The following is a 7,385-nucleotide window of genomic DNA, read 5'->3' as shown; positions in this document are numbered from 1 at the left end:
TTGTGGAGGAAGAATAGAGAGGCTATAGTTCTTTTTTTTTTAATGGCGGAGGGGGGGGGGGGTAAGTTGGAAGTGTGTCTGGGGGGTGGAAAGTAAGAGCACACTTCTGACACCCTCCCTCCTCAAAAAGCACCGTGCAAACACTTTCCCCTCCTCAAGGAAAAAAAAAAGTCTGCGTGTGACATCTCCGCAATTGTTTCTGTTTCACCTCAAACAAAGCAAGGAAAGAGGAGGACAGGAAGGTTCCGGAAGACATCGTTTCGTAATGGCCTGATGGCAAGAGAGGGCAGTGAACCTGAATGGAGATCATTAGCAAGGAGTGGTTATTATTTACAAAATACTGCAACCTCACACAATGACTAAATTCAGAGATGTTGACCATAGTATGAGCATTTGCACCCACAATAACCTGACATAGCAGAAGATAAGAAAGACGGTAATACAAGAGAACATCACATTTATGCTAAATTGAACAGCTGAAATCGTTTTGTATAATGAGGCAATTAAAGGCGCGCAATTTCATGATTAGTAATTAATTAGACAGACATGCATTACACCACCAACACTAGCAATGCATGAGAAAAAAAACATTTTTGAATTCAATTTGAAATTCAGCATTTTTAAATAGGCCCGGGCTGGTCGCCTATTTTCTCTTTTCATTACCCAAACAAACCGACTCTGGCATCCAAATGGCCCAGACTGATGCAAAGTGACACGTCCCCATTCAGTGCCGCGGCAAACGTAATTAATGAGCAACCGTCTCATTTTAAAAACGCCCCATTTATTCAAAAGCTAACAGACAGGCCCTTTAAGATGCAAATGGCGCCATTGAGGCTGATCTGAACACACGGGCTAATGAACACCATCATCTCACCACCACTGAGCATTGTGTGCACACTCTGGAGGCACCCTGCAGTGTTTCCACAATATCAAGCAAATATCTGATTCTATGGTTATAATTGTTGGGCAAAAAAGTACAATTGAGGGTCAATAGCTACGCACTAGCTTTAACACAGATCAATAATGTCAATGCATAATAGACACAAAAGGGAGCACGATAGTGTTACTCAAATTAAAGTGACATCGTGCTAAATGAGCAGCTTCTTGTTAATTACTACGAGCAGTGCAATGCTTCATAAGGAGCCTTTGGGTTGGACATGTCCCAAAACAGTTATCATAAACTATAACAGGGACCAGAGGAAAACATGCTAATTCATCAATGAAGTTGTCTCTCCAGTCCTACGTACTAACTTAGAGTGTGTTTAACCATGACTATGCACTTAAGGTCTGTGGCTTTTTAGTAGTTTTTCTAGATCAGACACAACTATAAATGGTTTGATGAAGTAATGTAGGCTTGTCATTTCATTCTCTCCCGATAAAAAAAAATAACTTTGTCCTCACTAAATTGACTTCCAATCCATTTAGCTATAATGATGATGTCAGCATTATCCTGCTTGTGATTCAAAACGACAAGCTTGGAGGCACGCCAATCATCTGACAAAGCACCTGCATTTACAGGCACTAAAAACAATAAACACGTTTCACCTTCTCCCCTCAGATAATCTGATTGCAATTCCCTACAGTTCTTAGCCTAGAGAAAGCACACCTGCCACTATCAGAGTCACGCTCTTCAAAGGGCTAATGATGCTAATCAGCCCTTGCAATGTTAATTAGTCCTGCAATGTTGCAGCGAGTCTTCATCTATAGCTGACAACAAGTCAATATCAGATAATTGCCGGGGTGACTTGTATAAGCACACAGGTGTCTGGTGGAAACGCCCCAGCAGCCGTCAGCGACGTGTTTACCTGTGGCATGTGGGCAGATTGGAGATTGATATCACCTCCGTGTTTAACAGATGTGACCATAGAGGGGTGATTGGGGTGGGGGTATAAACAAAGGGCACACTTCTGTGTCCAAACAAAGAGTGAGACTGTTGGCCAGGGGAGGCCAGGCTGACTGTTTGCTGTCTGTTCTCCAATCTGTCGTGTTTACAGTCATAACAGAGCACACTGCCGGGCCCAGATAGGAATCTGAAGGGAGAGAGAGGGCAGCCCGCCAGCTTGCAGCAATACCTGTGTCTGCTTGTCCGCACATCTGTGCATTTCAGAGAGAGAGAAAGAGAGAGAGAGAGAGAGAGACAGAGAGAGAGAGAGAGAGAGAGAGAGAGAGAGGGAGGGAGTATGTGTGTGTGTGTGTGTGTGATACTAGAGATAGGGAGAAATGTGTCAAGGTAAACTTCCACCACTAACAATCAACTTAAAATGTTCCACCTGCCCCAGTCAGTAATCCTCCTTGTGGCAGATTGGGATCAGAAATGCATTCTATGATACAAGTGTTTTCAAAATAAACAGTCATGTAAAGAATGTGGAGGCTGACCATTGGAGGAGAAATTTGGCCTCATTCAACATTTTTCCAAAACTGCTCATGGAACAAAATGACTGGAGATAAGTGCATGGAATGGAAAAACACACATACACACACACATACACACACACACACACACACACACACACACACACACACACACACACACACACACCACACAGACACACACAAACACACACGCACACGCACACGCGCACGCGCACACACACACACACACACACACACACACACACACACAACACACACACACACACACACAGGCACACACACACACATACACACACACAGTGGCAAATCATTTCAGTTTCAGTAGTTTTAGTAATCAACCAAGTGTATGAGAAACAAGTACCAAAGTCTAAAAATATGTCCTTCAAGAATGTTTTCAGTATTACTCAGTAGCCCCAAATGTAGCTGATGATTGTTCATCTTGGATTGCATCTAACCCTGTGCAGAGGTTCATGTTTACCTCCCTTCGGTGCGGGTAGCAGGTACCTGCCACCGACAGTGTGAAAGCTCTCTGCTGCACGACACCGTGTCTCACCTGGCTGCCAATGTTGACAACACACCCATCCGTCATCTCAAGGTGAGCACTAGGCTACGCTAACCCAGGTGAGCGGGCGAGGTGCAAAAGATGGCCCCCGGTGTTAGAATTCGTCCCTTCATGAAAGTGCCGAGGGGTCACGGATGGGGGCTGAGAGGTCATGGATGAGTGTACATGGTAAGTATGCAGAACTTGACAAGAAGCGCGCTAAGATGGCAAACAAGAAGTAACCACTGAAGGAGATCACACATGAGAGAGAGTGAAAGAGAGAGAAAGAGAGAGAGAGAAAGAGAGAGAGAGAGAGAGAGAAAGACAGATGGAGAGAAAGAGATGGAGAGAGAGAGAGAAAGACAGATAGAGGGCCAGGAAAGTCCTCTGACTCACAGCGAAGTCATAAAGACTCACACAAAAACGTGAAGAGAGAGAGAGAGGGATCATGAAAAAAGGAGGGAAAGCACAGAAGAGTGAAGACAGAGAAAGAGAGAGAGAGAGAGAGGGAGAAAAAGAGAAACAGCCATAAATAGCCGTTTCACACTTGAGGCCTGCCTCGCCCTCGTTTCTTCTCTTTGTCTGAGCGACTGAATGGTCGCATGTCAGGTTTCTTCTCCTCAGACGTGGCTACCGTGTGATGTCGCCCTTTGATGTTGCAAAGAAGGCGAGATCTTAAGGTGGATCGCTGCCCTTTGATCACGCTCCTGGGGAGTTACTGTCGTACAGGAGATGACAGAGAAGAAACGCTCTGATGACATGAGTCAATGGGATTGTTGATGGATAAAATTGTCCCCCCCCAGAAGGGCTTCATCATTGTATTGACTACACAATCGCAATCCCATTATAAACCCATCATGAGCACTTTAGAAAACCCCAGGAATCGTTATGGAGTAGAGAGGTCACCGGAATCAAGCAAGTAACAATAATTCAATTTTCAGGAACTGCTTGTTTTGTACGGTGGAAATGACATGGGGGATTTCACTGAAGAGTGCTAAGGGGCTAGTCAGAGGCTCTTGATGGCAGCCCAACAGCAGTGCAGTGCTTGGAAAAACCCTTCATCTGGCATGACTGTTCAACACGTTAAAGTGCAAATGCCCCTGAAATACATATCTGGTGTGTCAGAAGGCTTTTTTGAGAAGCAGCCCACAAGCTTAAGGCAATACTCTCTAGACATCAGCACTGGGAACATACGTGTGTGTGTGTGTGTGTGTGTGGTGTGTGTGTGTGTGTCTGTGTGTGTGTTGTGTGTGTGTGTGTGTGTGTCTAGACATCAGCACTGAGAACATATGTGTGTGTGTGTGTGTGTGTGTGTGTGTGTGTGTGTGTGTGTGTGTGTGTGTGTGTGTGTGTGTGTGTGTGTGTGTGTGTGTGTGTGTGTCTGTGTGTGTTTGTGTGTGTCTGTTAGTGTGTGTGTTGTGGTGTGTGTGTGTGTGTGTCAAGCTTAAGGCACTACTCTCTACACATCAGCACTGAGAACATACAGGCTAAAGATCAAAGATGCTTTAGATAATTAACATTTGGAACACAGTGTGGGGTTTCCTGTTTTTAAACCGTTTCATTGATTAATCTAATCTTTTTCATCCCCTTGTGCAAAGGTAGATGTGTTTGATGTGCTTGATGTCTTATTTTCAGTGCCTCTCTCTGCTGCCAATGAATGCATAACAAAGTCAAACTGAATTGAACTGTCTATGACTAGTTTTTCATGTAAGAAAGGGAACACTGCCAGGTTCCTCTCTGTGGCCACAAATCTATGCTTTTTTTCTGAATCAATGAATATTAAACAGTAGCCAAATAAATGCTCTAATGTGAGACATTTGTATTATACTGACATTATCACAATGTACACATCTTACGAAGAATAGGTGACTTTGTACATTAACGTTACCTCTATGTACATTAATATCCCCTCAGATTTAGTTCAGATTTAGTTTTTCCCCTGTTTTGTTTATCACAATTCTACAGAAAGCTGGCTGCTACAGACCTCCTCACACCATCAGCTACAGACCCCCTCACACCATCAGCCTGGCTGGCTGCTACAGACGTCCTCACACTATCAGCCTGGCTGGCTGCTACAGACCAGTGGCCTTGCTGCCGTTGACACATACTGACACATGCTGCCAGCTAACGACCATACGATGGTTTTGTGAGTCCCAGAGGGCTATTCATTCTGCTCCCTCTCTCTCTCTCTCTCTCTCTCTCTTTCTTTCCTTCTCTATCTCTCTCTCTCTCTCTCTCTGCCACAGTTAAAGAGCTCCGGCAGCTGCCCCTTGCGTGGGTGAAATCTCCAAATCTGCGCTGGACAGGTAGCGCCACATGTTCAGAATTAAAAGTCCTCTCGAGGAGGTCCTCTCGCATTACCAGCTGCACGCGACAGCTGCTGTAAAAGCGATCGGCTTTCACGCTTCACTCTGTAACCAGTGAATGTGCCGTTAGAGACATGGATTCTCTTTCGCATTTATGACAAGACTTAACGTCAACAGCAGAGCACGCACTGGCAATGCTGTCACTCGATAGGTCAGGAGGGTCGGAGTCTGTGTGGTTTAGTTTCTTATGTGCAATTATGGCCATAAGAATAATGTACAATGCACATGCACAGAGGTTCACCTGAATGCAAAGAACTCGCTGAAGGACCCTTGTCTTCCTTTGTGTATTATGCAGCATTTCATGGCAGAAAAACTCTAATCCATGGTGACATTTTTTTTATGTTTTTGTCCTGTTCAGATAAGGCACCCTGGAAAGATGACTGCTTGCAGGATTGCTTTTTTTTAATAGCAAACTGATCACTCTGAAGCACTGGATCACTGGCCCTGGATAGTTTTGCTGTTTTGCTGTGGTCCATTTAGATTAAAGACATCAGAAAAAAACTGTTACAGCTGCAACTGACTCTTTCCCTATCTCACCGTTCCCCTCCCAGTGGCCGTATCAAAACAAGCAATCATGAAAACCATCTATTACTCATTTCCCACATATTACAGTACAATCGCTATAGACCTCCACTGTGACAAAGAGGATGAGAGAAAAGATAAACAGTTATGTCTTTAGCAGTTCTGCCCTGTGCAGACAATGACAAGCACAGAGGAGGTTCAATGTGGGCCTGTCTTCAGGTTTTAAAGCCACCTGATAAGACCACAACACAGACTGCAATCATCTACCACAAACACACACCACAGCGCTTCAATACGCTCAACAAAGACGCTTTATGGCGCACACAATGGACACTTGTGAGAGCTCACCGTTGAGGTATGTTTTATGAGATGGAGGTCTCTGATTCAATTCCTGGTTTATGGGGCTGCTGGGCTCTGTGAAACTCCTACAGTACAGAGGACCGAGTCCCCAAAACCCAGCTCGTGTCCCGGGTTGCCCTCATCTCCAAAACAACTGGTTCCCTTGACAAAGATAAGAGGAATGGCTGCATAAAGGAGAGTGAGAGGAAAACAAGGAGAGTGGTTTGTCAGGGAGTTTCCATTTCCAAAGGGGCTCTGGTTGATGAGAACTACAATACATTTGATTTTTTACTACAATACAGGCTTTTTTAATGTGTGTGTGTCACAGTTATGTGTTCAAGCAGGAGGGTTGTATGAGTCATGTTTGGAAGTGAATATTTGCCCCGATGGCTATTGCTTGAACACAGACACACACACAAAGAATAAAAAGTGGAACCGCAGTCATGTCACATGAGACGGGCACTGGATCAGACAGATCACACAACTGTTGTCAGTCACATGTTTATTTGTGTGTGTATGTGTGTGTGTGTGTGTGTGTGTGTGTGTCTGGGGGGGTAAGTCAGCTGAACCCAAGCTCAGTCTCCCCTCTCAATGCAGGGGTTAAAGGGACATGGTGCATCTGTGGTGGGCAGTCACTTGTGTCACGCACAGTTCCACATGTAGTGTCCACCAGTGCATGACGACATCAACCCTGATCTGAGGTCTGTGCATTGGACATGTGCTACATGCTAAAGGGGAAGTACATAGTATCTATTCCTATTCCTTACAGCAGAAAATAAGGCACCTAATGCAAGTTATTATCTGTGCTTCAGAAGTCTGGGATCTGGGAAACTGGGAGTGTGTGAATAGCGACCTTCTGAGTTAAAAAGGAGAATCTATCACTTTGATCACACCCAGCTAACCATAACAGCCCAGAGCTATTCATAGTTCACAATATCTCTAATTATACAGTATGTTCATAACGAGCACATATTACACCCAGCTCAAAATAGCAGAGATTTAACACGTTCACAGTAGACTTGGCGACATTCTGTGTTCACCAGCCTCTAAGATCCAAGAACTATTGACAAGTACAGGACTGAGGCACCATCCTGATAGAAAAAACAGATCTGAGGGTAGGGTGTCATGTGCTGTAAGAGGATCTTCGAGTCCCTGGCTCTAAATTCAGTTTTAGTTGACTGTGAGCTCGCTCAAGGGGCTGACAAATCTGATAGCTTTGAGCTGTGCGATCTGAAGAGTATTTA

This window comes from Clupea harengus, chromosome 18 (genome assembly GCF_900700415.2).
Source record: "Clupea harengus chromosome 18, Ch_v2.0.2, whole genome shotgun sequence".
Taxonomy (NCBI): Eukaryota; Metazoa; Chordata; class Actinopteri; order Clupeiformes; family Clupeidae; genus Clupea; species Clupea harengus.
Note: the sequence above shows the minus strand (reverse complement) of the source record.